The following is a 25,650-nucleotide window of genomic DNA, read 5'->3' as shown; positions in this document are numbered from 1 at the left end:
ATCAATGGGCACTTGGGACAGAGGTTTGACTTGGTCTCAGGGGTTAGGCAAGGGTGCCCGCTCTCACCCCTGCTGTTCATCCTTTATATGGAGCCCCTGGCGGCGGCCATTCGGGCCGACCCCGGTGTTGATGGGATACTGGTACCAGGTAGCGGGGGCCTACGGGTCAAGATGACTCAGTACGCAGACGACACCACTCTGCTGCTGGGGAGCGACGCTAGCCTGATCCGAGCCTTGGAGACCTTCCAAGATTTCACGAAGGCCTCTGGTGCGGTGCTCAACCTCACCAAGTCGTCGGTGAAGTTCTTTGGGCGCTGGAGGGGAAGGACGGATGTACCAGGGGGGCTGGCTCACTGTGCAGGGCCCCTGCGGATCTTGGGGGTGCATTTTCAGGCAGCCCAGTGCGCCACGGCCAACTGGACCAGGCGCCTAACCGCGGTCGAGCGGAAGTTGTCCCTGTGGAAGGCCAGGACTTTGACATTCGTGGGGAAAGTACTGGTCCTGAAGATGGAGGTGTTGCCGACTCTCCTCTTCCTGGCTTACGTGTATCCCATGCCGGCCGGCATGCGGCGGCCCTTGACGCGGCTCGTGTTTCGCTTCCTCTGGGGGGGGAGATACGAGATCGTGTCGAGGGTCCGCATGCTGGCCCCCGTGAGTCAGGGGGGGAGGGACGTGCCGCACTTCCCGCTGAAACTTGACTGCGTGTTCGTTTGTTTTCTTTTGGGAGAGTTGTCCAGTCCGGTGCTGCACCCTTCTGGGCACTTCCTACGTTTTTTCTTTTCGTATCAGGCGAGGCACTTGATAGAGTGGTCCAACCTGGGCCCCCGGGCGGAGCAGCTGCCGTGGCACTTTGGCCAAGCGGCCAAGTGGATGAAGCTGCACCCTGCGGCCAGGGACCCGGTACTGGGCCTGAGTCAGAGGGCCCTGTATGCCGAGTTGGTGCAGGGAGTCTGTGCGCCGGCCGTGGTGGGGATACCCGCCGCGGTCTGGTCGTCAGTACAACTGCCCGGTCTTGACAACGGTCTCAAAGACCTGAATTGGCTGTGCCTTCACAAGGGCCTGCCGGTGCGGGAGATCATGCACCGGCACGGCCTGGCACGGACCTCGGTGTGCCCGCGGGCCACCTGTAGCGGTGACGAGTCCATAAGACACGTCATGTGGGACTGTCCTTTTGCGGGGGTAGTGTGGGCGAGGGCGGGGTTTTTGCTGGGCAGGGTGGTCACGGGGTTTAGGCTCACATGGGTGAGGGTGGAGAGGGGTGTGGGGTGGTCAGGGGGGAGGCGTAATCGCTTCCTCCTGTGGCTGATCATCAGCCTTTTTAAACGGGTGTTGTGGCAGGCGAGGAAGGAGTGGGTGCAGAGAGGGGTGGACTGGGGGGTGGAGGGGTGTGTTAAGAGGGTGGAGGATAGTCTACGGGTGAGGGTGGGGGTGGATGTGAGGAGGTGGGGGATGCACGCGGCCAGAGAGAGGTGGAAGGGGGGTCTTGGCCTCCTGTGAGGGGCGGGGTTTTTTTGGGTGGTGTTGGTTTTTGTGTGGGAGGGTCACCCTGTCTGTGTTTTTTGTGTTTTGCTGGGATTGGCCCTGAGCGTGGCCTTTGGCCCAGTGAGGTCCTGATTGTGTCCCTGTGTACCCTGCCCCTGTGTGAAGCCTCAGATTTTGTGTATTGCCACTACGGGTGGTTGGGGTGCGTTTATTGTTTCCTGTTATTCCTATTATTTGTTTTATTTAAGGATTTCACTTGTGTGTGTAAGGGGCTGGGGGTGTGGGGGTTTTTGGGAAGGGCGAGGGTTTATTGTGGTGTCTATGAGGGTGTATATGGGGATTGGGGTTTGTGCGGACAGTGTCGGTTGGGTGAGTGGGGTTTAGGCCCCACGCCTTTCTTGTGTTGTGTCTGTTGTGAATAAAACTTTTAAAACTAAATCTGTTCTTATCAGTTTAATATCTGATATGTCCTCCATGCGAGGACAACATATTAAACGGATTTTTGCAACAGGGAGTCGGAACAGGGGCTCGCTCCGTCCGCTCCGCGCATCGCCCCGGTATTGCAGCGTCTCCGGGAAGGGTGCAATCTTTCTAAGCGTGTCAAAGAGAAAAGCTAGTGAGGGAGGGAGGGAGGGAGGGAGGGAGGGAGGGAAGGAGGGAATGTCTGAATGAGTGAGGTTTGGGGGAGAGGGGTTTAGGTTAGGGCTAGGGTTTTTGGGGTGAGGGTCAAAAAACTCTCAAAAGGGGGGGGCCCCCCAACAAAGCGGAACAAGCGATCCCTACCAAAAAAACGGGGTGAAAAGGGGGTGTGGGCGGAGCCCTGTCGGCCGGTGGCGTTTTCCCGCCCTTTTAGATATAAAAAAAAAAAAAAAAAAAAAAAAAGGGAGTGACTGAGTGAGTGAGTGACTGAGTGAGTGAGTGACTGAGTGAGTGAGTGAGTGACAGAGAGAGAGAGAGAGAGAGAGAGAGAGAGAGAGAGAGAGAGCTGGCTGACATTCAGCGGGGCCGAGGTGAAAAACTGGAAGGCAATCGGAATGAGTTTTTTCTCGCCGTGTCAGTCGACACCAACACGGAGTGGACTGGCTGGAAGGCGCATACGATAAACGCGTACGGATCTTAATGGAGAAAAAGCCATCAATGAAATGGAGAAAGTGCGGTAAGGAAAAGCCAAGCGGGCGGGCCGAGCCCCTCTGCGGCCCGTGGCGTTTCCGCGCCTTTTTTTTCCCGAGAAGGATGCGGTTCGCCCCGGTTCTCCCCGGTTCGCCCCCGCGGACGGGTGAGTCAGGGCCAACGGAGGGGTTGGGGGTAGGCCGTTTGGGTCGTTTCAAATCGACGCTCTGGTTCCCCTTCAGCACGCACAAGCCTTTCGCCTTTTACTAAAGACTTCCGTGGAGGGGAGCGCCGACGAGTGGAACGTGGTATTTTTGGGAGGCTTTGCCCGAGGGAGGGCAGAGCCTGATGGACGTGTGACAAAAGCAGGGTGAGGTTGGCTTTGGGGTTAGGTGCGTGCCTGCGGGTAAGGCAGGTTTTGTCTTTGCTTCTTCTGTAGCTGTTTCAATTCTGTTGCCTTTTGGCCTGGGCTTTCCGCTTCCGTCCCTGCTTGTCCTGCGGCTTTTGGCCTGGGCTTTCCGCTTCCGTCCCTGCTTGTCCTGCGGCTTTTGGCCTGGGCTTTCCGCTTCCGTCCCTGCTTGTCCTGCGGCTTTTGGCCTGGGCTTTCCGCTTCCGTCCCTGCTTGTCCTGCGGCTTTTGGCCTGGGCTTTCCGCTTCCGTCCCTGCTTGTCCTGCGGCTTTTGGCCTGGGCTTTCCGCTTCCGTCCCTGCTTGTCCTGCGGCTTTTGGCCTGGGCTTTCCGCTTCCGTCCCTGCTTGTCCTGCGGCTTTTGGCCTGGGCTTTCCGCTTCCGTCCCTGCTTGTCCTGCGGCTTTTGGCCTGGGCTTTCCGCTTCCGTCCCTGCTTGTCCTGCGGCTTTTGGCCTGGGCTTTCCGCTTCCGTCCCTGCTTGTCCTGCGGCTTTTGGCCTGGGCTTTCCGCTTCCGTCCCTGCTTGTCCTGCGGCTTTTGGCCTGGGCTTTCCGCTTCCGTCCCTGCTTGTCCTGCGGCTTTTGGCCTGGGCTTTCCGCTTCCGTGGTTTCGGCCGTTCTCGGTGTGGTGACCGAGCGGCCCAGGTGGTGCACGGAGGGTCCGCGCGCCGGGGGCGTCCGATAATGCGGTCATCGCTTCTCGGCCTTTTGGCTAAGATCAAGTGTAGTATCTGTTCTTATCAGTTTAATATCTGATATGTCCTCCATGCGAGGACAACATATTAAACGGATTTTTGCAACAGGGAGTCGGAACAGGGGCTCGCTCCGTCCGCTCCGCGCATCGCCCCGGTATTGCAGCGTCTCCGGGAAGGGTGCAATCTTTCTAAGCGTGTCAAAGAGAAAAGCTAGTGAGGGAGGGAGGGAGGGAGGGAGGGAGGGAGGGAAGGAGGGAATGTCTGAATGAGTGAGGTTTGGGGGAGAGGGGTTTAGGTTAGGGCTAGGGTTTTTGGGGTGAGGGTCAAAAAACTCTCAAAAGGGGGGGGCCCCCCAACAAAGCGGAACAAGCGATCCCTACCAAAAAAACGGGGTGAAAAGGGGGTGTGGGCGGAGCCCTGTCGGCCGGTGGCGTTTTCCCGCCCTTTTAGATATAAAAAAAAAAAAAAAAAAAAAAAAAAAAAGGGAGTGACTGAGTGAGTGAGTGACTGAGTGAGTGAGTGACTGAGTGAGTGAGTGAGTGACAGAGAGAGAGAGAGAGAGAGAGAGAGAGAGAGAGAGAGAGAGAGAGAGAGCTGGCTGACATTCAGCGGGGCCGAGGTGAAAAACTGGAAGGCAATCGGAATGAGTTTTTTCTCGCCGTGTCAGTCGACACCAACACGGAGTGGACTGGCTGGAAGGCGCATACGATAAACGCGTACGGATCTTAATGGAGAAAAAGCCATCAATGAAATGGAGAAAGTGCGGTAAGGAAAAGCCAAGCGGGCGGGCCGAGCCCCTCTGCGGCCCGTGGCGTTTCCGCGCCTTTTTTTTCCCGAGAAGGATGCGGTTCGCCCCGGTTCTCCCCGGTTCGCCCCCGCGGACGGGTGAGTCAGGGCCAACGGAGGGGTTGGGGGTAGGCCGTTTGGGTCGTTTCAAATCGACGCTCTGGTTCCCCTTCAGCACGCACAAGCCTTTCGCCTTTTACTAAAGACTTCCGTGGAGGGGAGCGCCGACGAGTGGAACGTGGTATTTTTGGGAGGCTTTGCCCGAGGGAGGGCAGAGCCTGATGGACGTGTGACAAAAGCAGGGTGAGGTTGGCTTTGGGGTTAGGTGCGTGCCTGCGGGTAAGGCAGGTTTTGTCTTTGCTTCTTCTGTAGCTGTTTCAATTCTGTTGCCTTTTGGCCTGGGCTTTCCGCTTCCGTCCCTGCTTGTCCTGCGGCTTTTGGCCTGGGCTTTCCGCTTCCGTCCCTGCTTGTCCTGCGGCTTTTGGCCTGGGCTTTCCGCTTCCGTCCCTGCTTGTCCTGCGGCTTTTGGCCTGGGCTTTCCGCTTCCGTCCCTGCTTGTCCTGCGGCTTTTGGCCTGGGCTTTCCGCTTCCGTCCCTGCTTGTCCTGCGGCTTTTGGCCTGGGCTTTCCGCTTCCGTCCCTGCTTGTCCTGCGGCTTTTGGCCTGGGCTTTCCGCTTCCGTCCCTGCTTGTCCTGCGGCTTTTGGCCTGGGCTTTCCGCTTCCGTCCCTGCTTGTCCTGCGGCTTTTGGCCTGGGCTTTCCGCTTCCGTCCCTGCTTGTCCTGCGGCTTTTGGCCTGGGCTTTCCGCTTCCGTCCCTGCTTGTCCTGCGGCTTTTGGCCTGGGCTTTCCGCTTCCGTCCCTGCTTGTCCTGCGGCTTTTGGCCTGGGCTTTCCGCTTCCGTCCCTGCTTGTCCTGCGGCTTTTGGCCTGGGCTTTCCGCTTCCGTGGTTTCGGCCGTTCTCGGTGTGGTGACCGAGCGGCCCAGGTGGTGCACGGAGGGTCCGCGCGCCGGGGGCGTCCGATAATGCGGTCATCGCTTCTCGGCCTTTTGGCTAAGATCAAGTGTAGTATCTGTTCTTATCAGTTTAATATCTGATATGTCCTCCATGCGAGGACAACATATTAAACGGATTTTTGCAACAGGGAGTCGGAACAGGGGCTCGCTCCGTCCGCTCCGCGCATCGCCCCGGTATTGCAGCGTCTCCGGGAAGGGTGCAATCTTTCTAAGCGTGTCAAAGAGAAAAGCTAGTGAGGGAGGGAGGGAGGGAGGGAGGGAGGGAGGGAATGTCTGAATGAGTGAGGTTTGGGGGAGAGGGGTTTAGGTTAGGGCTAGGGTTTTTGGGGTGAGGGTCAAAAAACTCTCAAAAGGGGGGGGCCCCCCAACAAAGCGGAACAAGCGATCCCTACCAAAAAAACGGGGTGAAAAGGGGGTGTGGGCGGAGCCCTGTCGGCCGGTGGCGTTTTCCCGCCCTTTTAGATATAAAAAAAAAAAAAAAAAAAAAAAAAGGGAGTGACTGAGTGAGTGAGTGACTGAGTGAGTGAGTGAGTGAGTGACAGAGAGAGAGAGAGAGAGAGAGAGAGAGAGAGAGAGAGAGAGAGAGAGAGAGAGAGAGCTGGCTGACATTCAGCGGGGCCGAGGTGAAAAACTGGAAGGCAATCGGAATGAGTTTTTTCTCGCCGTGTCAGTCGACACCAACACGGAGTGGACTGGCTGGAAGGCGCATACGATAAACGCGTACGGATCTTAATGGAGAAAAAGCCATCAATGAAATGGAGAAAGTGCGGTAAGGAAAAGCCAAGCGGGCGGGCCGAGCCCCTCTGCGGCCCGTGGCGTTTCCGCGCCTTTTTTTTCCCGAGAAGGATGCGGTTCGCCCCGGTTCTCCCCGGTTCGCCCCCGCGGACGGGTGAGTCAGGGCCAACGGAGGGGTTGGGGGTAGGCCGTTTGGGTCGTTTCAAATCGACGCTCTGGTTCCCCTTCAGCACGCACAAGCCTTTCGCCTTTTACTAAAGACTTCCGTGGAGGGGAGCGCCGACGAGTGGAACGTGGTATTTTTGGGAGGCTTTGCCCGAGGGAGGGCAGAGCCTGATGGACGTGTGACAAAAGCAGGGTGAGGTTGGCTTTGGGGTTAGGTGCGTGCCTGCGGGTAAGGCAGGTTTTGTCTTTGCTTCTTCTGTAGCTGTTTCAATTCTGTTGCCTTTTGGCCTGGGCTTTCCGCTTCCGTCCCTGCTTGTCCTGCGGCTTTTGGCCTGGGCTTTCCGCTTCCGTCCCTGCTTGTCCTGCGGCTTTTGGCCTGGGCTTTCCGCTTCCGTCCCTGCTTGTCCTGCGGCTTTTGGCCTGGGCTTTCCGCTTCCGTCCCTGCTTGTCCTGCGGCTTTTGGCCTGGGCTTTCCGCTTCCGTCCCTGCTTGTCCTGCGGCTTTTGGCCTGGGCTTTCCGCTTCCGTCCCTGCTTGTCCTGCGGCTTTTGGCCTGGGCTTTCCGCTTCCGTCCCTGCTTGTCCTGCGGCTTTTGGCCTGGGCTTTCCGCTTCCGTCCCTGCTTGTCCTGCGGCTTTTGGCCTGGGCTTTCCGCTTCCGTCCCTGCTTGTCCTGCGGCTTTTGGCCTGGGCTTTCCGCTTCCGTGGTTTCGGCCGTTCTCGGTGTGGTGACCGAGCGGCCCAGGTGGTGCACGGAGGGTCCGCGCGCCGGGGGCGTCCGATAATGCGGTCATCGCTTCTCGGCCTTTTGGCTAAGATCAAGTGTAGTATCTGTTCTTATCAGTTTAATATCTGATATGTCCTCCATGCGAGGACAACATATTAAACGGATTTTTGCAACAGGGAGTCGGAACAGGGGCTCGCTCCGTCCGCTCCGCGCATCGCCCCGGTATTGCAGCGTCTCCGGGAAGGGTGCAATCTTTCTAAGCGTGTCAAAGAGAAAAGCTAGTGAGGGAGGGAGGGAGGGAGGGAGGGAGGGAGGGAAGGAGGGAATGTCTGAATGAGTGAGGTTTGGGGGAGAGGGGTTTAGGTTAGGGCTAGGGTTTTTGGGGTGAGGGTCAAAAAACTCTCAAAAGGGGGGGGCCCCCCAACAAAGCGGAACAAGCGATCCCTACCAAAAAAACGGGGTGAAAAGGGGGTGTGGGCGGAGCCCTGTCGGCCGGTGGCGTTTTCCCGCCCTTTTAGATATAAAAAAAAAAAAAAAAAAAAAAAAAGGGAGTGACTGAGTGAGTGAGTGACTGAGTGAGTGAGTGAGTGAGTGACAGAGAGAGAGAGAGAGAGAGAGAGAGAGAGAGAGAGAGAGAGAGAGAGAGAGAGAGAGCTGGCTGACATTCAGCGGGGCCGAGGTGAAAAACTGGAAGGCAATCGGAATGAGTTTTTTCTCGCCGTGTCAGTCGACACCAACACGGAGTGGACTGGCTGGAAGGCGCATACGATAAACGCGTACGGATCTTAATGGAGAAAAAGCCATCAATGAAATGGAGAAAGTGCGGTAAGGAAAAGCCAAGCGGGCGGGCCGAGCCCCTCTGCGGCCCGTGGCGTTTCCGCGCCTTTTTTTTCCCGAGAAGGATGCGGTTCGCCCCGGTTCTCCCCGGTTCGCCCCCGCGGACGGGTGAGTCAGGGCCAACGGAGGGGTTGGGGGTAGGCCGTTTGGGTCGTTTCAAATCGACGCTCTGGTTCCCCTTCAGCACGCACAAGCCTTTCGCCTTTTACTAAAGACTTCCGTGGAGGGGAGCGCCGACGAGTGGAACGTGGTATTTTTGGGAGGCTTTGCCCGAGGGAGGGCAGAGCCTGATGGACGTGTGACAAAAGCAGGGTGAGGTTGGCTTTGGGGTTAGGTGCGTGCCTGCGGGTAAGGCAGGTTTTGTCTTTGCTTCTTCTGTAGCTGTTTCAATTCTGTTGCCTTTTGGCCTGGGCTTTCCGCTTCCGTCCCTGCTTGTCCTGCGGCTTTTGGCCTGGGCTTTCCGCTTCCGTCCCTGCTTGTCCTGCGGCTTTTGGCCTGGGCTTTCCGCTTCCGTCCCTGCTTGTCCTGCGGCTTTTGGCCTGGGCTTTCCGCTTCCGTCCCTGCTTGTCCTGCGGCTTTTGGCCTGGGCTTTCCGCTTCCGTCCCTGCTTGTCCTGCGGCTTTTGGCCTGGGCTTTCCGCTTCCGTCCCTGCTTGTCCTGCGGCTTTTGGCCTGGGCTTTCCGCTTCCGTCCCTGCTTGTCCTGCGGCTTTTGGCCTGGGCTTTCCGCTTCCGTCCCTGCTTGTCCTGCGGCTTTTGGCCTGGGCTTTCCGCTTCCGTCCCTGCTTGTCCTGCGGCTTTTGGCCTGGGCTTTCCGCTTCCGTCCCTGCTTGTCCTGCGGCTTTTGGCCTGGGCTTTCCGCTTCCGTCCCTGCTTGTCCTGCGGCTTTTGGCCTGGGCTTTCCGCTTCCGTCCCTGCTTGTCCTGCGGCTTTTGGCCTGGGCTTTCCGCTTCCGTGGTTTCGGCCGTTCTCGGTGTGGTGACCGAGCGGCCCAGGTGGTGCACGGAGGGTCCGCGCGCCGGGGGCGTCCGATAATGCGGTCATCGCTTCTCGGCCTTTTGGCTAAGATCAAGTGTAGTATCTGTTCTTATCAGTTTAATATCTGATATGTCCTCCATGCGAGGACAACATATTAAACGGATTTTTGCAACAGGGAGTCGGAACAGGGGCTCGCTCCGTCCGCTCCGCGCATCGCCCCGGTATTGCAGCGTCTCCGGGAAGGGTGCAATCTTTCTAAGCGTGTCAAAGAGAAAAGCTAGGGAGGGAGGGAGGGAGGGAGGGAGGGAGGGGAACGTCTGAATGATTGAGGTTTGGGGGAGAGGGGTTTAGGTTAGGGCTAGGGTTTTTGGGGTGAGGGTCAAAAAACCCTCAAAAGGGGGGGGGGGGCCAACAAAGCGAAACAAGCGATCCCTACCAAAAAAACGGGGTGAAAAGGGGGTGTGGGCGGAGCCCTGTCGGCCGGTGGCGTTTTCCCGCCCTTTTAGATATAAAAAAAAAAAAAAAAAAAAAAAAAAAAAGGGAGTGACTGAGTGAGTGAGTGACTGAGTGAGTGAGTGACTGAGTGAGTGAGTGAGTGACAGAGAGAGAGAGAGAGAGAGAGAGAGAGAGAGAGAGAGAGAGAGAGCTGGCTGACATTCAGCGGGGCCGAGGTGAAAAACTGGAAGGCAATCGGAATGAGTTTTTTATCGCCGTGTCAGTCGACACCAACACGGAGTGGACTGGCTGGAAGGCGCATACGATAAACGCGTACGGATCTTAATGGAGAAAAAGCCATCAATGAAATGGAGAAAGTGCGGTAAGGAAAAGCCAAGCGGGCGGGCCGAGCCCCTCTGCGGCCCGTGGCGTTTCCGCGCCTTTTTTTTCCCGAGAAGGATGCGGTTCGCCCCGGTTCTCCCCGGTTCGCCCCCGCGGACGGGTGAGTCAGGGCCAACGGAGGGGTTGGGGGTAGGCCGTTTGGGTCGTTTCAAATCGACGCTCTGGTTCCCCTTCAGCACGCACAAGCCTTTCGCCTTTTACTAAAGACTTCCGTGGAGGGGAGCGCCGACGAGTGGAACGTGGTATTTTTGGGAGGCTTTGCCCGAGGGAGGGCAGAGCCTGATGGACGTGTGACAAAAGCAGGGTGAGGTTGGCTTTGGGGTTAGGTGCGTGCCTGCGGGTAAGGCAGGTTTTGTCTTTGCTTCTTCTGTAGCTGTTTCAATTCTGTTGCCTTTTGGCCTGGGCTTTCCGCTTCCGTCCCTGCTTGTCCTGCGGCTTTTGGCCTGGGCTTTCCGCTTCCGTCCCTGCTTGTCCTGCGGCTTTTGGCCTGGGCTTTCCGCTTCCGTCCCTGCTTGTCCTGCGGCTTTTGGCCTGGGCTTTCCGCTTCCGTCCCTGCTTGTCCTGCGGCTTTTGGCCTGGGCTTTCCGCTTCCGTCCCTGCTTGTCCTGCGGCTTTTGGCCTGGGCTTTCCGCTTCCGTCCCTGCTTGTCCTGCGGCTTTTGGCCTGGGCTTTCCGCTTCCGTCCCTGCTTGTCCTGCGGCTTTTGGCCTGGGCTTTCCGCTTCCGTCCCTGCTTGTCCTGCGGCTTTTGGCCTGGGCTTTCCGCTTCCGTCCCTGCTTGTCCTGCGGCTTTTGGCCTGGGCTTTCCGCTTCCGTCCCTGCTTGTCCTGCGGCTTTTGGCCTGGGCTTTCCGCTTCCGTCCCTGCTTGTCCTGCGGCTTTTGGCCTGGGCTTTCCGCTTCCGTGGTTTCGGCCGTTCTCGGTGTGGTGACCGAGCGGCCCAGGTGGTGCACGGAGGGTCCGCGCGCCGGGGGCGTCCGATAATGCGGTCATCGCTTCTCGGCCTTTTGGCTAAGATCAAGTGTAGTATCTGTTCTTATCAGTTTAATATCTGATATGTCCTCCATGCGAGGACAACATATTAAACGGATTTTTGCAACAGGGAGTCGGAACAGGGGCTCGCTCCGTCCGCTCCGCGCATCGCCCCGGTATTGCAGCGTCTCCGGGAAGGGTGCAATCTTTCTAAGCGTGTCAAAGAGAAAAGCTAGTGAGGGAGGGAGGGAGGGAGGGAGGGAGGGAGGGAAGGAGGGAATGTCTGAATGAGTGAGGTTTGGGGGAGAGGGGTTTAGGTTAGGGCTAGGGTTTTTGGGGTGAGGGTCAAAAAACTCTCAAAAGGGGGGGGCCCCCCAACAAAGCGGAACAAGCGATCCCTACCAAAAAAACGGGGTGAAAAGGGGGTGTGGGCGGAGCCCTGTCGGCCGGTGGCGTTTTCCCGCCCTTTTAGATATAAAAAAAAAAAAAAAAAAAAAAAAAGGGAGTGACTGAGTGAGTGAGTGACTGAGTGAGTGAGTGAGTGAGTGACAGAGAGAGAGAGAGAGAGAGAGAGAGAGAGAGAGAGAGAGAGAGAGAGAGAGAGAGAGAGAGCTGGCTGACATTCAGCGGGGCCGAGGTGAAAAACTGGAAGGCAATCGGAATGAGTTTTTTCTCGCCGTGTCAGTCGACACCAACACGGAGTGGACTGGCTGGAAGGCGCATACGATAAACGCGTACGGATCTTAATGGAGAAAAAGCCATCAATGAAATGGAGAAAGTGCGGTAAGGAAAAGCCAAGCGGGCGGGCCGAGCCCCTCTGCGGCCCGTGGCGTTTCCGCGCCTTTTTTTTCCCGAGAAGGATGCGGTTCGCCCCGGTTCTCCCCGGTTCGCCCCCGCGGACGGGTGAGTCAGGGCCAACGGAGGGGTTGGGGGTAGGCCGTTTGGGTCGTTTCAAATCGACGCTCTGGTTCCCCTTCAGCACGCACAAGCCTTTCGCCTTTTACTAAAGACTTCCGTGGAGGGGAGCGCCGACGAGTGGAACGTGGTATTTTTGGGAGGCTTTGCCCGAGGGAGGGCAGAGCCTGATGGACGTGTGACAAAAGCAGGGTGAGGTTGGCTTTGGGGTTAGGTGCGTGCCTGCGGGTAAGGCAGGTTTTGTCTTTGCTTCTTCTGTAGCTGTTTCAATTCTGTTGCCTTTTGGCCTGGGCTTTCCGCTTCCGTCCCTGCTTGTCCTGCGGCTTTTGGCCTGGGCTTTCCGCTTCCGTCCCTGCTTGTCCTGCGGCTTTTGGCCTGGGCTTTCCGCTTCCGTCCCTGCTTGTCCTGCGGCTTTTGGCCTGGGCTTTCCGCTTCCGTCCCTGCTTGTCCTGCGGCTTTTGGCCTGGGCTTTCCGCTTCCGTCCCTGCTTGTCCTGCGGCTTTTGGCCTGGGCTTTCCGCTTCCGTCCCTGCTTGTCCTGCGGCTTTTGGCCTGGGCTTTCCGCTTCCGTCCCTGCTTGTCCTGCGGCTTTTGGCCTGGGCTTTCCGCTTCCGTCCCTGCTTGTCCTGCGGCTTTTGGCCTGGGCTTTCCGCTTCCGTCCCTGCTTGTCCTGCGGCTTTTGGCCTGGGCTTTCCGCTTCCGTCCCTGCTTGTCCTGCGGCTTTTGGCCTGGGCTTTCCGCTTCCGTCCCTGCTTGTCCTGCGGCTTTTGGCCTGGGCTTTCCGCTTCCGTGGTTTCGGCCGTTCTCGGTGTGGTGACCGAGCGGCCCAGGTGGTGCACGGAGGGTCCGCGCGCCGGGGGCGTCCGATAATGCGGTCATCGCTTCTCGGCCTTTTGGCTAAGATCAAGTGTAGTATCTGTTCTTATCAGTTTAATATCTGATATGTCCTCCATGCGAGGACAACATATTAAACGGATTTTTGCAACAGGGAGTCGGAACAGGGGCTCGCTCCGTCCGCTCCGCGCATCGCCCCGGTATTGCAGCGTCTCCGGGAAGGGTGCAATCTTTCTAAGCGTGTCAAAGAGAAAAGCTAGTGAGGGAGGGAGGGAGGGAGGGAGGGAGGGAGGGAAGGAGGGAATGTCTGAATGAGTGAGGTTTGGGGGAGAGGGGTTTAGGTTAGGGCTAGGGTTTTTGGGGTGAGGGTCAAAAAACTCTCAAAAGGGGGGGGCCCCCCAACAAAGCGGAACAAGCGATCCCTACCAAAAAAACGGGGTGAAAAGGGGGTGTGGGCGGAGCCCTGTCGGCCGGTGGCGTTTTCCCGCCCTTTTAGATATAAAAAAAAAAAAAAAAAAAAAAAAAGGGAGTGACTGAGTGAGTGAGTGACTGAGTGAGTGAGTGAGTGAGTGACAGAGAGAGAGAGAGAGAGAGAGAGAGAGAGAGAGAGAGAGAGAGAGAGAGAGAGAGAGAGAGCTGGCTGACATTCAGCGGGGCCGAGGTGAAAAACTGGAAGGCAATCGGAATGAGTTTTTTCTCGCCGTGTCAGTCGACACCAACACGGAGTGGACTGGCTGGAAGGCGCATACGATAAACGCGTACGGATCTTAATGGAGAAAAAGCCATCAATGAAATGGAGAAAGTGCGGTAAGGAAAAGCCAAGCGGGCGGGCCGAGCCCCTCTGCGGCCCGTGGCGTTTCCGCGCCTTTTTTTTCCCGAGAAGGATGCGGTTCGCCCCGGTTCTCCCCGGTTCGCCCCCGCGGACGGGTGAGTCAGGGCCAACGGAGGGGTTGGGGGTAGGCCGTTTGGGTCGTTTCAAATCGACGCTCTGGTTCCCCTTCAGCACGCACAAGCCTTTCGCCTTTTACTAAAGACTTCCGTGGAGGGGAGCGCCGACGAGTGGAACGTGGTATTTTTGGGAGGCTTTGCCCGAGGGAGGGCAGAGCCTGATGGACGTGTGACAAAAGCAGGGTGAGGTTGGCTTTGGGGTTAGGTGCGTGCCTGCGGGTAAGGCAGGTTTTGTCTTTGCTTCTTCTGTAGCTGTTTCAATTCTGTTGCCTTTTGGCCTGGGCTTTCCGCTTCCGTCCCTGCTTGTCCTGCGGCTTTTGGCCTGGGCTTTCCGCTTCCGTCCCTGCTTGTCCTGCGGCTTTTGGCCTGGGCTTTCCGCTTCCGTCCCTGCTTGTCCTGCGGCTTTTGGCCTGGGCTTTCCGCTTCCGTCCCTGCTTGTCCTGCGGCTTTTGGCCTGGGCTTTCCGCTTCCGTCCCTGCTTGTCCTGCGGCTTTTGGCCTGGGCTTTCCGCTTCCGTCCCTGCTTGTCCTGCGGCTTTTGGCCTGGGCTTTCCGCTTCCGTCCCTGCTTGTCCTGCGGCTTTTGGCCTGGGCTTTCCGCTTCCGTCCCTGCTTGTCCTGCGGCTTTTGGCCTGGGCTTTCCGCTTCCGTCCCTGCTTGTCCTGCGGCTTTTGGCCTGGGCTTTCCGCTTCCGTCCCTGCTTGTCCTGCGGCTTTTGGCCTGGGCTTTCCGCTTCCGTCCCTGCTTGTCCTGCGGCTTTTGGCCTGGGCTTTCCGCTTCCGTCCCTGCTTGTCCTGCGGCTTTTGGCCTGGGCTTTCCGCTTCCGTGGTTTCGGCCGTTCTCGGTGTGGTGACCGAGCGGCCCAGGTGGTGCACGGAGGGTCCGCGCGCCGGGGGCGTCCGATAATGCGGTCATCGCTTCTCGGCCTTTTGGCTAAGATCAAGTGTAGTATCTGTTCTTATCAGTTTAATATCTGATATGTCCTCCATGCGAGGACAACATATTAAACGGATTTTTGCAACAGGGAGTCGGAACAGGGGCTCGCTCCGTCCGCTCCGCGCATCGCCCCGGTATTGCAGCGTCTCCGGGAAGGGTGCAATCTTTCTAAGCGTGTCAAAGAGAAAAGCTAGTGAGGGAGGGAGGGAGGGAGGGAGGGAGGGAAGGAGGGAATGTCTGAATGAGTGAGGTTTGGGGGAGAGGGGTTTAGGTTAGGGCTAGGGTTTTTGGGGTGAGGGTCAAAAAACTCTCAAAAGGGGGGGGCCCCCCAACAAAGCGGAACAAGCGATCCCTACCAAAAAAACGGGGTGAAAAGGGGGTGTGGGCGGAGCCCTGTCGGCCGGTGGCGTTTTCCCGCCCTTTTAGATATAAAAAAAAAAAAAAAAAAAAAAAAAAAAAGGGAGTGACTGAGTGAGTGAGTGACTGAGTGAGTGAGTGACTGAGTGAGTGAGTGAGTGACAGAGAGAGAGAGAGAGAGAGAGAGAGAGAGAGAGAGAGAGAGAGAGCTGGCTGACATTCAGCGGGGCCGAGGTGAAAAACTGGAAGGCAATCGGAATGAGTTTTTTATCGCCGTGTCAGTCGACACCAACACGGAGTGGACTGGCTGGAAGGCGCATACGATAAACGCGTACGGATCTTAATGGAGAAAAAGCCATCAATGAAATGGAGAAAGTGCGGTAAGGAAAAGCCAAGCGGGCGGGCCGAGCCCCTCTGCGGCCCGTGGCGTTTCCGCGCCTTTTTTTTCCCGAGAAGGATGCGGTTCGCCCCGGTTCTCCCCGGTTCGCCCCCGCGGACGGGTGAGTCAGGGCCAACGGAGGGGTTGGGGGTAGGCCGTTTGGGTCGTTTCAAATCGACGCTCTGGTTCCCCTTCAGCACGCACAAGCCTTTCGCCTTTTACTAAAGACTTCCGTGGAGGGGAGCGCCGACGAGTGGAACGTGGTATTTTTGGGAGGCTTTGCCCGAGGGAGGGCAGAGCCTGATGGACGTGTGACAAAAGCAGGGTGAGGTTGGCTTTGGGGTTAGGTGCGTGCCTGCGGGTAAGGCAGGTTTTGTCTTTGCTTCTTCTGTAGCTGTTTCAATTCTGTTGCCTTTTGGCCTGGGCTTTCCGCTTCCGTCCCTGCTTGTCCTGCGGCTTTTGGCCTGGGCTTTCCGCTTCCGTCCCTGCTTGTCCTGCGGCTTTTGGCCTGGGCTTTCCGCTTCCGTCCCTGCTTGTCCTGCGGCTTTTGGCCTGGGCTTTCCGCTTCCGTCCCTGCTTGTCCTGCGGCTTTTGGCCTGGGCTTTCCGCTTCCGTCCCTGCTTGTCCTGCGGCTTTTGGCCTGGGCTTTCCGCTTCCGTCCCTGCTTGTCCTGCGGCTTTTGGCCTGGGCTTTCCGCTTCCGTCCCTGCTTGTCCTGCGGCTTTTGGCCTGGGCTTTCCGCTTCCGTCCCTGCTTGTCCTGCGGCTTTTGGCCTGGGCTTTCCGCTTCCGTCCCTGCTTGTCCTGCGGCTTTTGGCCTGGGCTTTCCGCTTCCGTCCCTGCTTGTCCTGCGGCTTTTGGCCTGGGCTTTCCGCTTCCGTCCCTGCTTGTCCTGCGGCTTTTGGCCTGGGCTTTCCGCTTCCGTCCCTGCTTGTCCTGCGGCTTTTGGCCTGGGCTTTCCGCTTCCGTGGTTTCGGCCGTTCTCGGTGTGGTGACCGAGCGGCCCAGGTGGTGCACGGAGGGTCCGCGCGCCGGGGGCGTCCGATAATGCGGTCATCGCTTCTCGGCCTTTTGGCTAAGATCAAGTGTAGTATCTGTTCTTATCAGTTTAATATCTGATATGTCCTCCATGCGAGGACAACATATTAAACGGATTTTTGCAACAGGGAGTCGGAACAGGGGCTCGCTCCGTCCGCTCCGCGCATCGCCCCGGTATTGCAGCGTCTCCGGGAAGGGTGCAATCTTTCTAAGCGTGTCAAAGAGAAAAGCTAGTGAGGGAGGGAGGGAGGGAGGGAGGGAGGGAAGGAGGGAATGTCTGAATGAGTGAGGTTTGGGGGAGAGGGGTTTAGGTTAGGGCTAGGGTTTTTGGGGTGAGGGTCAAAAAACTCTCAAAAGGGGGGGGCCCCCCAACAAAGCGGAACAAGCGATCCCTACCAAAAAAACGGGGTGAAAAGGGGGTGTGGGCGGAGCCCTGTCGGCCGGTGGCGTTTTCCCGCCCTTTTAGATATAAAAAAAAAAAAAAAAAAAAAAAAAAAAAGGGAGTGACTGAGTGAGTGAGTGACTGAGTGAGTGAGTGACTGAGTGAGTGAGTGAGTGACAGAGAGAGAGAGAGAGAGAGAGAGAGAGAGAGAGAGAGAGAGAGAGCTGGCTGACATTCAGCGGGGCCGAGGTGAAAAACTGGAAGGCAATCGGAATGAGTTTTTTATCGCCGTGTCAGTCGACACCAACACGGAGTGGACTGGCTGGAAGGCGCATACGATAAACGCGTACGGATCTTAATGGAGAAAAAGCCATCAATGAAATGGAGAAAGTGCGGTAAGGAAAAGCCAAGCGGGCGGGCCGAGCCCCTCTGCGGCCCGTGGCGTTTCCGCGCCTTTTTTTTCCCGAGAAGGATGCGGTTCGCCCCGGTTCTCCCCGGTTCGCCCCCGCGGACGGGTGAGTCAGGGCCAACGGAGGGGTTGGGGGTAGGCCGTTTGGGTCGTTTCAAATCGACGCTCTGGTTCCCCTTCAGCACGCACAAGCCTTTCGCCTTTTACTAAAGACTTCCGTGGAGGGGAGCGCCGACGAGTGGAACGTGGTATTTTTGGGAGGCTTTGCCCGAGGGAGGGCAGAGCCTGATGGACGTGTGACAAAAGCAGGGTGAGGTTGGCTTTGGGGTTAGGTGCGTGCCTGCGGGTAAGGCAGGTTTTGTCTTTGCTTCTTCTGTAGCTGTTTCAATTCTGTTGCCTTTTGGCCTGGGCTTTCCGCTTCCGTCCCTGCTTGTCCTGCGGCTTTTGGCCTGGGCTTTCCGCTTCCGTCCCTGCTTGTCCTGCGGCTTTTGGCCTGGGCTTTCCGCTTCCGTCCCTGCTTGTCCTGCGGCTTTTGGCCTGGGCTTTCCGCTTCCGTCCCTGCTTGTCCTGCGGCTTTTGGCCTGGGCTTTCCGCTTCCGTCCCTGCTTGTCCTGCGGCTTTTGGCCTGGGCTTTCCGCTTCCGTCCCTGCTTGTCCTGCGGCTTTTGGCCTGGGCTTTCCGCTTCCGTCCCTGCTTGTCCTGCGGCTTTTGGCCTGGGCTTTCCGCTTCCGTCCCTGCTTGTCCTGCGGCTTTTGGCCTGGGCTTTCCGCTTCCGTCCCTGCTTGTCCTGCGGCTTTTGGCCTGGGCTTTCCGCTTCCGTCCCTGCTTGTCCTGCGGCTTTTGGCCTGGGCTTTCCGCTTCCGTCCCTGCTTGTCCTGCGGCTTTTGGCCTGGGCTTTCCGCTTCCGTCCCTGCTTGTCCTGCGGCTTTTGGCCTGGGCTTTCCGCTTCCGTGGTTTCGGCCGTTCTCGGTGTGGTGACCGAGCGGCCCAGGTGGTGCACGGAGGGTCCGCGCGCCGGGGGCGTCCGATAATGCGGTCATCGCTTCTCGGCCTTTTGGCTAAGATCAAGTGTAGTCAAAGAGAAAAGCTAGGGAGGGAGGGAGGGAGGGAGGGAGGGAGGGGAACGTCTGAATGATTGAGGTTTGGGGGAGAGGGGTTTAGGTTAGGGCTAGGGTTTTTGGGGTGAGGGTCAAAAAACCCTCAAAAGGGGGGGGGGGGCCAACAAAGCGAAACAAGCGATCCCTACCAAAAAAACGGGGTGAAAAGGGGGTGTGGGCGGAGCCCTGTCGGCCGGTGGCGTTTTCCCGCCCTTTTAGATATAAAAAAAAAAAAAAAAAAAAAAAAAAAAAGGGAGTGACTGAGTGAGTGAGTGACTGAGTGAGTGAGTGACTGAGTGAGTGAGTGAGTGACAGAGAGAGAGAGAGAGAGAGAGAGAGAGAGAGAGAGAGAGAGCTGGCTGACATTCAGCGGGGCCGAGGTGAAAAACTGGAAGGCAATCGGAATGAGTTTTTTATCGCCGTGTCAGTCGACACCAACACGGAGTGGACTGGCTGGAAGGCGCATACGATAAACGCGTACGGATCTTAATGGAGAAAAAGCCATCAATGAAATGGAGAAAGTGCGGTAAGGAAAAGCCAAGCGGGCGGGCCGAGCCCCTCTGCGGCCCGTGGCGTTTCCGCGCCTTTTTTTTCCCGAGAAGGATGCGGTTCGCCCCGGTTCTCCCCGGTTCGCCCCCGCGGACGGGTGAGTCAGGGCCAACGGAGGGGTTGGGGGTAGGCCGTTTGGGTCGTTTCAAATCGACGCTCTGGTTCCCCTTCAGCACGCACAAGCCTTTCGCCTTTTACTAAAGACTTCCGTGGAGGGGAGCGCCGACGAGTGGAACGTGGTATTTTTGGGAGGCTTTGCCCGAGGGAGGGCAGAGCCTGATGGACGTGTGACAAAAGCAGGGTGAGGTTGGCTTTGGGGTTAGGTGCGTGCCTGCGGGTAAGGCAGGTTTTGTCTTTGCTTCTTCTGTAGCTGTTTCAATTCTGTTGCCTTTTGGCCTGGGCTTTCCGCTTCCGTCCCTGCTTGTCCTGCGGCTTTTGGCCTGGGCTTTCCGCTTCCGTCCCTGCTTGTCCTGCGGCTTTTGGCCTGGGCTTTCCGCTTCCGTCCCTGCTTGTCCTGCGGCTTTTGGCCTGGGCTTTCCGCTTCCGTCCCTGCTTGTCCTGCGGCTTTTGGCCTGGGCTTTCCGCTTCCGTCCCTGCTTGTCCTGCGGCTTTTGGCCTGGGCTTTCCGCTTCCGTCCCTGCTTGTCCTGCGGCTTTTGGCCTGGGCTTTCCGCTTCCGTCCCTGCTTGTCCTGCGGCTTTTGGCCTGGGCTTTCCGCTTCCGTCCCTGCTTGTCCTGCGGCTTTTGGCCTGGGCTTTCCGCTTCCGTCCCTGCTTGTCCTGCGGCTTTTGGCCTGGGCTTTCCGCTTCCGTCCCTGCTTGTCCTGCGGCTTTTGGCCTGGGCTTTCCGCTTCCGTCCCTGCTTGTCCTGCGGCTTTTGGCCTGGGCTTTCCGCTTCCGTCCCTGCTTGTCCTGCGGCTTTTGGCCTGGGCTTTCCGCTTCCGTCCCTGCTTGTCCTGCGGCTTTTGGCCTGGGCTTTCCGCTTCCGTGGTTTCGGCCGTTCTCGGTGTGGTGACCGAGCGGCCCAGGTGGTGCACGGAGGGTCCGCGCGCCGGGGGCGTCCGATAATGCGGTCATCGCTTCTCGGCCTTTTGGCTAAGATCAAGTGTAGTATCTGTTCTTATCAGTTTAATATCTGATATGTCCTCCATGCGAGGACAACATATTAAACGGATTTTTGCAACAGGGAGTCGGAACAGGGGCTCGCTCCGTCCGCTCCGCGCATCGCCCCGGTATTGCAGCGTCTCCGGGAAGGGTGCAATCTTTCTAAGCGTGTCAAAGAGAAAAGCTAGGGAGGGAGGGAGGGAGGGAGGGAGGGAGGGGAACGTCTGAATGATTGAGGTTTGGGGGAGAGGGGTTTAGGTTAGGGCTAGGGTTTTTGGGGTGAGGGTCAAAAAACCCTCAAAAGGGGGGGGGGGGCCAACAAAGCGAAACAAGCGATCCCTACCAAAAAAACGGGGTGAAAAGGGGGTGTGGGCGGAGCCCTGTCGGCCGGTGGCGTTTTCCCGCCCTTTTAGATATAAAAAAAAAAAAAAAAAAAAAAAAAAAAAGGGAGTGACTGAGTGAGTGAGTGACTGAGTGAGTGAGTGACTGAGTGAGTGAGTGAGTGACAGAGAGAGAGAGAGAGAGAGAGAGAGAGAGAGAGAGAGAGAGAGAGCTGGCTGACATTCAGCGGGGCCGAGGTGAAAAACTGGAAGGCAATCGGAATGAGTTTTTTATCGCCGTGTCAGTCGACACCAACACGGAGTGGACTGGCTGGAAGGCGCATACGATAAACGCGTACGGATCTTAATGGAGAAAAAGCCATCAATGAAATGGAGAAAGTGCGGTAAGGAAAAGCCAAGCGGGCGGGCCGAGCCCCTCTGCGGCCCGTGGCGTTTCCGCGCCTTTTTTTTCCCGAGAAGGATGCGGTTCGCCCCGGTTCTCCCCGGTTCGCCCCCGCGGACGGGTGAGTCAGGGCCAACGGAGGGGTTGGGGGTAGGCCGTTTGGGTCGTTTCAAATCGACGCTCTGGTTCCCCTTCAGCACGCACAAGCCTTTCGCCTTTTACTAAAGACTTCCGTGGAGGGGAGCGCCGACGAGTGGAACGTGGTATTTTTGGGAGGCTTTGCCCGAGGGAGGGCAGAGCCTGATGGACGTGTGACAAAAGCAGGGTGAGGTTGGCTTTGGGGTTAGGTGCGTGCCTGCGGGTAAGGCAGGTTTTGTCTTTGCTTCTTCTGTAGCTGTTTCAATTCTGTTGCCTTTTGGCCTGGGCTTTCCGCTTCCGTCCCTGCTTGTCCTGCGGCTTTTGGCCTGGGCTTTCCGCTTCCGTCCCTGCTTGTCCTGCGGCTTTTGGCCTGGGCTTTCCGCTTCCGTCCCTGCTTGTCCTGCGGCTTTTGGCCTGGGCTTTCCGCTTCCGTCCCTGCTTGTCCTGCGGCTTTTGGCCTGGGCTTTCCGCTTCCGTCCCTGCTTGTCCTGCGGCTTTTGGCCTGGGCTTTCCGCTTCCGTCCCTGCTTGTCCTGCGGCTTTTGGCCTGGGCTTTCCGCTTCCGTCCCTGCTTGTCCTGCGGCTTTTGGCCTGGGCTTTCCGCTTCCGTCCCTGCTTGTCCTGCGGCTTTTGGCCTGGGCTTTCCGCTTCCGTCCCTGCTTGTCCTGCGGCTTTTGGCCTGGGCTTTCCGCTTCCGTCCCTGCTTGTCCTGCGGCTTTTGGCCTGGGCTTTCCGCTTCCGTCCCTGCTTGTCCTGCGGCTTTTGGCCTGGGCTTTCCGCTTCCGTGGTTTCGGCCGTTCTCGGTGTGGTGACCGAGCGGCCCAGGTGGTGCACGGAGGGTCCGCGCGCCGGGGGCGTCCGATAATGCGGTCATCGCTTCTCGGCCTTTTGGCTAAGATCAAGTGTAGTATCTGTTCTTATCAGTTTAATATCTGATATGTCCTCCATGCGAGGACAACATATTAAACGGATTTTTGCAACAGGGAGTCGGAACAGGGGCTCGCTCCGTCCGCTCCGCGCATCGCCCCGGTATTGCAGCGTCTCCGGGAAGGGTGCAATCTTTCTAAGCGTGTCAAAGAGAAAAGCTAGTGAGGGAGGGAGGGAGGGAGGGAGGGAGGGAGGGAAGGAGGGAATGTCTGAATGAGTGAGGTTTGGGGGAGAGGGGTTTAGGTTAGGGCTAGGGTTTTTGGGGTGAGGGTCAAAAAACTCTCAAAAGGGGGGGGCCCCCCAACAAAGCGGAACAAGCGATCCCTACCAAAAAAACGGGGTGAAAAGGGGGTGTGGGCGGAGCCCTGTCGGCCGGTGGCGTTTTCCCGCCCTTTTAGATATAAAAAAAAAAAAAAAAAAAAAAAAAGGGAGTGACTGAGTGAGTGAGTGACTGAGTGAGTGAGTGAGTGAGTGACAGAGAGAGAGAGAGAGAGAGAGAGAGAGAGAGAGAGAGAGAGAGAGAGAGAGAGAGCTGGCTGACATTCAGCGGGGCCGAGGTGAAAAACTGGAAGGCAATCGGAATGAGTTTTTTCTCGCCGTGTCAGTCGACACCAACACGGAGTGGACTGGCTGGAAGGCGCATACGATAAACGCGTACGGATCTTAATGGAGAAAAAGCCATCAATGAAATGGAGAAAGTGCGGTAAGGAAAAGCCAAGCGGGCGGGCCGAGCCCCTCTGCGGCCCGTGGCGTTTCCGCGCCTTTTTTTTCCCGAGAAGGATGCGGTTCGCCCCGGTTCTCCCCGGTTCGCCCCCGCGGACGGGTGAGTCAGGGCCAACGGAGGGGTTGGGGGTAGGCCGTTTGGGTCGTTTCAAATCGACGCTCTGGTTCCCCTTCAGCACGCACAAGCCTTTCGCCTTTTACTAAAGACTTCCGTGGAGGGGAGCGCCGACGAGTGGAACGTGGTATTTTTGGGAGGCTTTGCCCGAGGGAGGGCAGAGCCTGATGGACGTGTGACAAAAGCAGGGTGAGGTTGGCTTTGGGGTTAGGTGCGTGCCTGCGGGTAAGGCAGGTTTTGTCTTTGCTTCTTCTGTAGCTGTTTCAATTCTGTTGCCTTTTGGCCTGGGCTTTCCGCTTCCGTCCCTGCTTGTCCTGCGGCTTTTGGCCTGGGCTTTCCGCTTCCGTCCCTGCTTGTCCTGCGGCTTTTGGCCTGGGCTTTCCGCTTCCGTCCCTGCTTGTCCTGCGGCTTTTGGCCTGGGCTTTCCGCTTCCGTCCCTGCTTGTCCTGCGGCTTTTGGCCTGGGCTTTCCGCTTCCGTCCCTGCTTGTCCTGCGGCTTTTGGCCTGGGCTTTCCGCTTCCGTCCCTGCTTGTCCTGCGGCTTTTGGCCTGGGCTTTCCGCTTCCGTCCCTGCTTGTCCTGCGGCTTTTGGCCTGGGCTTTCCGCTTCCGTCCCTGCTTGTCCTGCGGCTTTTGGCCTGGGCTTTCCGCTTCCGTCCCTGCTTGTCCTGCGGCTTTTGGCCTGGGCTTTCCGCTTCCGTCCCTGCTTGTCCTGCGGCTTTTGGCCTGGGCTTTCCGCTTCCGTCCCTGCTTGTCCTGCGGCTTTTGGCCTGGGCTTTCCGCTTCCGTCCCTGCTTGTCCTGCGGCTTTTGGCCTGGGCTTTCCGCTTCCGTGGTTTCGGCCGTTCTCGGTGTGGTGACCGAGCGGCCCAGGTGGTGCACGGAGGGTCCGCGCGCCGGGGGCGTCCGATAATGCGGTCATCGCTTCTCGGCCTTTTGGCTAAGATCAAGTGTAGTCAAAGAGAAAAGCTAGGGAGGGAGGGAGGGAGGGAGGGAGGGAGGGGAACGTCTGAATGATTGAGGTTTGGGGGAGAGGGGTTTAGGTTAGGGCTAGGGTTTTTGGGGTGAGGGTCAAAAAACCCTCAAAAGGGGGGGGGGGGCCAACAAAGCGAAACAAGCGATCCCTACCAAAAAAACGGGGTGAAAAGGGGGTGTGGGCGGAGCCCTGTCGGCCGGTGGCGTTTTCCCGCCCTTTTAGATATAAAAAAAAAAAAAAAAAAAAAAAAAAAAAGGGAGTGACTGAGTGAGTGAGTGACTGAGTGAGTGAGTGACTGAGTGAGTGAGTGAGTGACAGAGAGAGAGAGAGAGAGAGAGAGAGAGAGAGAGAGAGAGAGCTGGCTGACATTCAGCGGGGCCGAGGTGAAAAACTGGAAGGCAATCGGAATGAGTTTTTTATCGCCGTGTCAGTCGACACCAACACGGAGTGGACTGGCTGGAAGGCGCATACGATAAACGCGTACGGATCTTAATGGAGAAAAAGCCATCAATGAAATGGAGAAAGTGCGGTAAGGAAAAGCCAAGCGGGCGGGCCGAGCCCCTCTGCGGCCCGTGGCGTTTCCGCGCCTTTTTTTTCCCGAGAAGGATGCGGTTCGCCCCGGTTCTCCCCGGTTCGCCCCCGCGGACGGGTGAGTCAGGGCCAACGGAGGGGTTGGGGGTAGGCCGTTTGGGTCGTTTCAAATCGACGCTCTGGTTCCCCTTCAGCACGCACAAGCCTTTCGCCTTTTACTAAAGACTTCCGTGGAGGGGAGCGCCGACGAGTGGAACGTGGTATTTTTGGGAGGCTTTGCCCGAGGGAGGGCAGAGCCTGATGGACGTGTGACAAAAGCAGGGTGAGGTTGGCTTTGGGGTTAGGTGCGTGCCTGCGGGTAAGGCAGGTTTTGTCTTTGCTTCTTCTGTAGCTGTTTCAATTCTGTTGCCTTTTGGCCTGGGCTTTCCGCTTCCGTCCCTGCTTGTCCTGCGGCTTTTGGCCTGGGCTTTCCGCTTCCGTCCCTGCTTGTCCTGCGGCTTTTGGCCTGGGCTTTCCGCTTCCGTCCCTGCTTGTCCTGCGGCTTTTGGCCTGGGCTTTCCGCTTCCGTCCCTGCTTGTCCTGCGGCTTTTGGCCTGGGCTTTCCGCTTCCGTCCCTGCTTGTCCTGCGGCTTTTGGCCTGGGCTTTCCGCTTCCGTCCCTGCTTGTCCTGCGGCTTTTGGCCTGGGCTTTCCGCTTCCGTCCCTGCTTGTCCTGCGGCTTTTGGCCTGGGCTTTCCGCTTCCGTCCCTGCTTGTCCTGCGGCTTTTGGCCTGGGCTTTCCGCTTCCGTCCCTGCTTGTCCTGCGGCTTTTGGCCTGGGCTTTCCGCTTCCGTCCCTGCTTGTCCTGCGGCTTTTGGCCTGGGCTTTCCGCTTCCGTCCCTGCTTGTCCTGCGGCTTTTGGCCTGGGCTTTCCGCTTCCGTCCCTGCTTGTCCTGCGGCTTTTGGCCTGGGCTTTCCGCTTCCGTCCCTGCTTGTCCTGCGGCTTTTGGCCTGGGCTTTCCGCTTCCGTGGTTTCGGCCGTTCTCGGTGTGGTGACCGAGCGGCCCAGGTGGTGCACGGAGGGTCCGCGCGCCGGGGGCGTCCGATAATGCGGTCATCGCTTCTCGGCCTTTTGGCTAAGATCAAGTGTAGTATCTGTTCTTATCAGTTTAATATCTGATATGTCCTCCATGCGAGGACAACATATTAAACGGATTTTTGCAACAGGGAGTCGGAACAGGGGCTCGCTCCGTCCGCTCCGCGCATCGCCCCGGTATTGCAGCGTCTCCGGGAAGGGTGCAATCTTTCTAAGCGTGTCAAAGAGAAAAGCTAGGGAGGGAGGGAGGGAGGGAGGGAGGGAGGGGAACGTCTGAATGATTGAGGTTTGGGGGAGAGGGGTTTAGGTTAGGGCTAGGGTTTTTGGGGTGAGGGTCAAAAAACCCTCAAAAGGGGGGGGGGGGCCAACAAAGCGAAACAAGCGATCCCTACCAAAAAAACGGGGTGAAAAGGGGGTGTGGGCGGAGCCCTGTCGGCCGGTGGCGTTTTCCCGCCCTTTTAGATATAAAAAAAAAAAAAAAAAAAAAAAAAAAAAGGGAGTGACTGAGTGAGTGAGTGACTGAGTGAGTGAGTGACTGAGTGAGTGAGTGAGTGACAGAGAGAGAGAGAGAGAGAGAGAGAGAGAGAGAGAGAGAGAGAGAGCTGGCTGACATTCAGCGGGGCCGAGGTGAAAAACTGGAAGGCAATCGGAATGAGTTTTTTATCGCCGTGTCAGTCGACACCAACACGGAGTGGACTGGCTGGAAGGCGCATACGATAAACGCGTACGGATCTTAATGGAGAAAAAGCCATCAATGAAATGGAGAAAGT

The 25,650-nt window shown here is 57.7% G+C and overlaps 24 non-coding genes and 1 pseudogene across 24 annotated transcripts; all 25 read left to right on the top strand.

Annotated features, from left to right (window-relative positions):
• The first annotated feature begins 1,902 nt into the window (after nt 1-1,902).
• Nucleotides 1,903-2,073, top strand: LOC136964635 (U2 spliceosomal RNA; annotated as a pseudogene).
• Nucleotides 2,074-2,814: 741 nt separating this feature from the next.
• On the top strand, nt 2,815-2,932 carry LOC136964747 (U5 spliceosomal RNA). Its single transcript, XR_010879198.1, has one exon. It is a non-coding gene; the product is annotated as a U5 spliceosomal RNA (small nuclear RNA).
• A 758-nt stretch (nt 2,933-3,690) lies between these two features.
• LOC136964593 (U2 spliceosomal RNA) lies at nt 3,691-3,881 on the top strand. The gene has a single exon (XR_010879088.1). It is a non-coding gene; the product is annotated as a U2 spliceosomal RNA (small nuclear RNA).
• Nucleotides 3,882-4,634: 753 nt separating this feature from the next.
• Nucleotides 4,635-4,752, top strand: LOC136964746 (U5 spliceosomal RNA). Its single transcript, XR_010879197.1, has one exon. It is a non-coding gene; the product is annotated as a U5 spliceosomal RNA (small nuclear RNA).
• A 758-nt stretch (nt 4,753-5,510) lies between these two features.
• LOC136964592 (U2 spliceosomal RNA) lies at nt 5,511-5,701 on the top strand. The gene has a single exon (XR_010879087.1). It is a non-coding gene; the product is annotated as a U2 spliceosomal RNA (small nuclear RNA).
• Nucleotides 5,702-6,438: 737 nt separating this feature from the next.
• Nucleotides 6,439-6,556, top strand: LOC136964745 (U5 spliceosomal RNA). Its single transcript, XR_010879196.1, has one exon. It is a non-coding gene; the product is annotated as a U5 spliceosomal RNA (small nuclear RNA).
• Nucleotides 6,557-7,182: 626 nt separating this feature from the next.
• Nucleotides 7,183-7,373, top strand: LOC136964591 (U2 spliceosomal RNA). The gene has a single exon (XR_010879086.1). It is a non-coding gene; the product is annotated as a U2 spliceosomal RNA (small nuclear RNA).
• A 745-nt stretch (nt 7,374-8,118) lies between these two features.
• On the top strand, nt 8,119-8,236 carry LOC136964744 (U5 spliceosomal RNA). Its single transcript, XR_010879195.1, has one exon. It is a non-coding gene; the product is annotated as a U5 spliceosomal RNA (small nuclear RNA).
• A 758-nt stretch (nt 8,237-8,994) lies between these two features.
• Nucleotides 8,995-9,185, top strand: LOC136964812 (U2 spliceosomal RNA). The gene has a single exon (XR_010879261.1). It is a non-coding gene; the product is annotated as a U2 spliceosomal RNA (small nuclear RNA).
• Nucleotides 9,186-9,923: 738 nt separating this feature from the next.
• On the top strand, nt 9,924-10,041 carry LOC136964743 (U5 spliceosomal RNA). The gene has a single exon (XR_010879194.1). It is a non-coding gene; the product is annotated as a U5 spliceosomal RNA (small nuclear RNA).
• Nucleotides 10,042-10,755: 714 nt separating this feature from the next.
• Nucleotides 10,756-10,946, top strand: LOC136964811 (U2 spliceosomal RNA). Its single transcript, XR_010879260.1, has one exon. It is a non-coding gene; the product is annotated as a U2 spliceosomal RNA (small nuclear RNA).
• A 749-nt stretch (nt 10,947-11,695) lies between these two features.
• Nucleotides 11,696-11,813, top strand: LOC136964741 (U5 spliceosomal RNA). The gene has a single exon (XR_010879193.1). It is a non-coding gene; the product is annotated as a U5 spliceosomal RNA (small nuclear RNA).
• A 714-nt stretch (nt 11,814-12,527) lies between these two features.
• Nucleotides 12,528-12,718, top strand: LOC136964810 (U2 spliceosomal RNA). The gene has a single exon (XR_010879259.1). It is a non-coding gene; the product is annotated as a U2 spliceosomal RNA (small nuclear RNA).
• Nucleotides 12,719-13,467: 749 nt separating this feature from the next.
• LOC136964740 (U5 spliceosomal RNA) lies at nt 13,468-13,585 on the top strand. The gene has a single exon (XR_010879192.1). It is a non-coding gene; the product is annotated as a U5 spliceosomal RNA (small nuclear RNA).
• Nucleotides 13,586-14,343: 758 nt separating this feature from the next.
• On the top strand, nt 14,344-14,534 carry LOC136964809 (U2 spliceosomal RNA). The gene has a single exon (XR_010879258.1). It is a non-coding gene; the product is annotated as a U2 spliceosomal RNA (small nuclear RNA).
• A 745-nt stretch (nt 14,535-15,279) lies between these two features.
• On the top strand, nt 15,280-15,397 carry LOC136964739 (U5 spliceosomal RNA). The gene has a single exon (XR_010879191.1). It is a non-coding gene; the product is annotated as a U5 spliceosomal RNA (small nuclear RNA).
• Nucleotides 15,398-16,155: 758 nt separating this feature from the next.
• LOC136964808 (U2 spliceosomal RNA) lies at nt 16,156-16,346 on the top strand. The gene has a single exon (XR_010879257.1). It is a non-coding gene; the product is annotated as a U2 spliceosomal RNA (small nuclear RNA).
• Nucleotides 16,347-17,091: 745 nt separating this feature from the next.
• LOC136964738 (U5 spliceosomal RNA) lies at nt 17,092-17,209 on the top strand. The gene has a single exon (XR_010879190.1). It is a non-coding gene; the product is annotated as a U5 spliceosomal RNA (small nuclear RNA).
• A 1,519-nt stretch (nt 17,210-18,728) lies between these two features.
• On the top strand, nt 18,729-18,846 carry LOC136964737 (U5 spliceosomal RNA). Its single transcript, XR_010879189.1, has one exon. It is a non-coding gene; the product is annotated as a U5 spliceosomal RNA (small nuclear RNA).
• An 802-nt stretch (nt 18,847-19,648) lies between these two features.
• Nucleotides 19,649-19,839, top strand: LOC136964806 (U2 spliceosomal RNA). The gene has a single exon (XR_010879255.1). It is a non-coding gene; the product is annotated as a U2 spliceosomal RNA (small nuclear RNA).
• Nucleotides 19,840-20,577: 738 nt separating this feature from the next.
• Nucleotides 20,578-20,695, top strand: LOC136964735 (U5 spliceosomal RNA). Its single transcript, XR_010879187.1, has one exon. It is a non-coding gene; the product is annotated as a U5 spliceosomal RNA (small nuclear RNA).
• Nucleotides 20,696-21,409: 714 nt separating this feature from the next.
• LOC136964805 (U2 spliceosomal RNA) lies at nt 21,410-21,600 on the top strand. Its single transcript, XR_010879254.1, has one exon. It is a non-coding gene; the product is annotated as a U2 spliceosomal RNA (small nuclear RNA).
• Nucleotides 21,601-22,343: 743 nt separating this feature from the next.
• LOC136964734 (U5 spliceosomal RNA) lies at nt 22,344-22,461 on the top strand. Its single transcript, XR_010879186.1, has one exon. It is a non-coding gene; the product is annotated as a U5 spliceosomal RNA (small nuclear RNA).
• Nucleotides 22,462-23,980: 1,519 nt separating this feature from the next.
• LOC136964733 (U5 spliceosomal RNA) lies at nt 23,981-24,098 on the top strand. The gene has a single exon (XR_010879185.1). It is a non-coding gene; the product is annotated as a U5 spliceosomal RNA (small nuclear RNA).
• An 802-nt stretch (nt 24,099-24,900) lies between these two features.
• On the top strand, nt 24,901-25,091 carry LOC136964804 (U2 spliceosomal RNA). The gene has a single exon (XR_010879253.1). It is a non-coding gene; the product is annotated as a U2 spliceosomal RNA (small nuclear RNA).
• The last annotated feature ends 559 nt before the right edge of the window (nt 25,092-25,650 follow it).

This window comes from Osmerus mordax, chromosome 20 (genome assembly GCF_038355195.1).
Source record: "Osmerus mordax isolate fOsmMor3 chromosome 20, fOsmMor3.pri, whole genome shotgun sequence".
Taxonomy (NCBI): domain Eukaryota; kingdom Metazoa; phylum Chordata; class Actinopteri; order Osmeriformes; family Osmeridae; genus Osmerus; species Osmerus mordax.
The sequence above is the reverse complement of the archived record's forward strand: the minus strand, read 5'-3'. Positions and strand labels throughout refer to the sequence as shown.